This window comes from Pongo abelii, chromosome 11 (assembly GCF_028885655.2).
Source record: "Pongo abelii isolate AG06213 chromosome 11, NHGRI_mPonAbe1-v2.0_pri, whole genome shotgun sequence".
In the NCBI taxonomy this organism is placed as follows: domain Eukaryota; kingdom Metazoa; phylum Chordata; class Mammalia; order Primates; family Hominidae; genus Pongo; species Pongo abelii.
In genome coordinates, this window is record NC_071996.2 from 119,194,952 (window position 1) to 119,199,164 (window position 4,213).

The 4,213-nt window shown below is 37.9% G+C and overlaps 1 pseudogene; it reads right to left on the minus strand.

Annotated features, from left to right (window-relative positions):
* Positions 1-253: 253 nt before the first annotated feature.
* Positions 254-530, minus strand: LOC112132404 (cytochrome c oxidase subunit NDUFA4-like; annotated as a pseudogene).
* Between the last annotated feature and the right edge of the window lie 3,683 nt (positions 531-4,213).

Below are 4,213 nucleotides of genomic sequence, written 5' to 3' on the forward strand. Positions count from 1 at the left end.
GAATTGCTTGAACCCGGGAGGTGGAGGTTGCAGTGAGCCAAGATGGCACTACTGCACTCCAGCTTGGGCGACAGAGTGAGATTCCGCTTCAAAAAAAGAAAAAAAAAAGAACTGCTTTATTATTTTTTTCAAGTTTCAGTTATTTATTAATCAGTATAATCTACAGTAGATTACATCAACATTATTTCATGCATTTAGAGGAGAAATATATTAAGTGGAAAACTGCGTGGATGGTTGCTGGAAAACCTTCATTCTAAAGCAGCTTTATAGTGAAACATTTCATTTGGAAATCTGGACCTTCTTTCTTCAGTTCTCTGTAATCCATTCACTGAGTAGAACTTGTATTGATCATTGGGACCCAGTTTGTTCCAGGGTTCTGGGTTATTCTTTCTGTCCCAACTAACATCTGGATTGATCAATGCCAGATGCAAAAGATACAGTGCCACTCCAGTATCTCCAGTTCCAATAAATACAAAGAGGGGGATCAAGCTCCGATGCGTAGTGGCCTGACTGATGATCTGGCAGATCATGTTTGCGGTAGAGGCCTCCGATTAGAAAGGAGAGAACCAGACTAGCCACCAGGTCCTGGGCTAAGTAGTATCTGCCAACTGCTTTATTATTAACCCATTCCCCTCCCTAACACTACCCTGAATTCACCTGTCATGAGGATAGGCCAGTCTCCAGATTCCATTCCCCAGTCCACAGTGATTGGTTCAGAGATGGGCACATGAGTCCATCAGGTCAATGAGACTCAAATCTAAGACTCGGGTTGAGCTGTTGGGGTAGCAGACTCCTTTCTCCCACCTGGTCTTAAAAATATGAAGCATTTGGCTTCCAGAGGTGCAGGCAGTCATTAGAGAGCGGCAGGAGAGAACCCACCTGAAGAGGCAGTCCCATGAGTAACAACGTAATTTCCTCCTTAAAATCTTTCTCCCACCATCACCACATACAGACTGGATTCAGTGATCCTTATACACAGTCCTGTAACCATCTCTGGATCTCTTAACCCTAAGGTCAGAAACATCTCCTTTTGCCCAGGGTGATCTCGGTGTAAACCTCTTGGTCCAGCATAATTATTGAGAGCTCTCCTTTCATCTTCAGGTCCCAGTTTGAATGATAAACTACATAATTATCTATCACAAAATGTATGTACGCTTACGTTGTTATTTGTTTAATTATCTGTCTTCCTTGTTAGATACTAAGCCTTGTAAAAGGCAGGAACTATAACTATATTGGCCATTGTTTTATTCCCAGTAGCTAACACAGTGCCTGGCATAGAAGCATAGAACAGGTGTTGAATAGTTGTCTGCATAATAAAAGAATAAAAGAATTTTTAAAAATCATCACCTCACCTAGTCCTAGCCCCAGGGTTTTTCACTTTCAAAATCATCACCCCTTAAAACTACCCCTAATATTTGTTTTCTAAGCTTATCTTTAAATGAATTAAAATATATCAGAAGGGGCTGGGCATGGTGGCTCATGCCTGTAATCCCAGCACTTTGGGAGGCCGAGGTGGGCGGATCACGAGGTCAGGAGATCGAGACTATCCTGGCTAACACGGTGAAATCCCGTCTCTAATAAAAATTCAAAAAATTAGCCGGGCGTAGTGGCGGGCGCCTGTAGTCCCAGCTACTCGGGAGGCTGAGGCAGGAGAATGGCATGAACCCGGGAGGTGGAGCTTGCAGTGAGCCGAGATTGTGCCACTGCACTCCAGTCTGGGCAACAGAGCAAGACTCCGTCTCAAAAAAAAAATAATAATTATCATATATATATATATATATATCAGAAGGGGAAGCACATGGTGAGATGCTCCTATAACACATACCCCTTCAAATAACAATGTTTGCTTTTCTGGGAGCTGGTAAATGAAAATATCCTATTCTCTTGCCCTCAAAAAGACACAACACCTGAAAAGTCCAGAGTACCAACTTGAGTGAAGATTTTTTCCTAGTTGAGACCTGAAATTCATGGTAAAATTCCCAGATGCAGAAAAAGCCCCACCAGAGAACCTTCCTGCAATGGGGTCTTACAAAGCTATTGTAGCAAATTTAAGTTGTACAAGAGTATCAAAAATATTTTCTATTTCCCTACCTGCTTTCTTGGCCTTCACTTGGCCCCTCTGCCATGCATCTCAGCTGACATTCAGCACGAACCTTTACTGCGTCCATAAGCCATATAATTCCCTCATTATTGCCATAAAATTTTTCATAGACAAGAGAAATTATTTGCAAAGATGTTGAAAGAAGTTTTTCATTTTCTGGGGTTGAGATTATAGTTCAAACTGCAGGAAGAACAAGGACAAATTTGAATGATGATACTCTACAAATTCACTTATCCATTTGACATAAGAAGATTAAAAGAACAGGGAAAAAATGCTTTTCAGAATAACTTTGGCATACATTTAGTTATATTAACAGTGGCTCAGAGGCAAGTGTGACCAAATTTAAAAGGTTTACTGTATGTTTTAGAGTTAAACTTAATTCAGGTAACTTTCATGCCCCTAGGGTGGGCAGCCAATGTTGTGAAACTAAGGGCTAGTTCAAGTTAAAAAATAATAATAATAATAATAAAAAATAAAGAGATGGAAAATGTCCAAAGGAGAGGTTAAGTATACTTAGTAAGGGTGGTAAAACCACATGAATATTAATTGGGCCAATCCAAACCTTAGCCCCTCAATCAAACAAAAATATTTTCAAGCTTTAAGAGAAAATAAAGTAGGCTGCTCTTCCCAAGCTATTTTTCATCTCACTGCTCTCTACATTTCTTACTGCTGGTTCTCAGAATCACAAGATTATAAAAAAAGAGAAGCTACACTTTCAATATGTCTTGATTATAACATCCTAGAGCAAGAAAATCCAGAGAACTACTGTAAAGCTAACAACATAGAAAGAGCCCTTCTGTTCCCCAGGTGCTTAGTGAGGACTAGCTTTGTCATTTCTTCCACACACTCCAGCCATGGCTGGAAAGGGAATTTTGAGCCCTGAATCTTTCACCAGATGGAGAGGTTCCTTTCTCAATCTTGTCAATTTTCCTTCTCGCTTAATGTTTTTCCTTCCTTTCCCGCCTGTTCTTTAATTTCCCTGTGTACCTCCTAAAGTAATTTATTTACAGAACTACTTATTAACTTCTTTTGCAGTATTGTATGTTGAACTACAAAAGAAAGGCGGAGATGCGTGAAGAGCTCTTCACACATAGCTATGTTGAATTATGTGTAAAATCCTTCAAAAGTCAGGATGACACCTTCAGAGTTCTGGCTGTTACTCCCAAGCTAGATAAGAAACAATAATTAGGCATTTTGTCAAAGATTTCTGGACAATGGTGTCTATGAATTGTCTTCCCAGTGTAATGAAAACCTAGATTAATTATTTTTTATGTCATTACTTTCATTCTCAAAGGAGAAATGGTCACTGTTTTTGTTATACTCTGTTTTCAAAACACATCAATGTGCCTCACTATTAAAAAAATCTTACACACAAAATTTGAACCAAGAAAACATCTCATTTAAATTACAATTATTCACCATTGAAAAAAAGATTCTCTTCACTAAAGTATTCATCATTGGTTTATTTTCAATACAATAGTAAGAATTTTCAATATAATGAAATTATCTGAGTATATTTTAAGATTTACACACAAGTTCTCAGAGTTTCACATTTTAAAATATGCAACAAAGTTATTCTTTTTCTAAGCAGATAGATTATAAATACTACTATTTTCTCCCTGTTATACTGTCCACCACTGCATTGTCACTAATTGCTATTTCATAGAAACTTTGTCCTGTTCCAAATATATATCTCAAGTGTATTTCTTTGATCACTTACTAATTTACTTTTTTAATTGAGTCACTCATGTAACTATTCATTAAACATCCAAAATGTTTCACGTCTTTTACCTTGCAGAGACAATGGCTAATACCACTTTATACCTCTTCTCCTGTGCTCTGGGCAACACAGAACCTGCTTATTCGTTTAAATAGAATTCAAACTTCAGTCATAACCCTTAGTGATACTTTCAGTAGAACAGAAAGCCCTGCAATGAATACAACTGCACATGAAAATTTAACATATAATAAAGTCAGCACCTCAAATTAGTGGGAAAAAGATGAACATTTAAGTGAGTAGTATTACGACAACTATTAACAGATAGATAGCTATACTTTAAAAGGGGGAAATGGATCCATTTCTCATACCATAAAACAAGATAAATTCCAAGT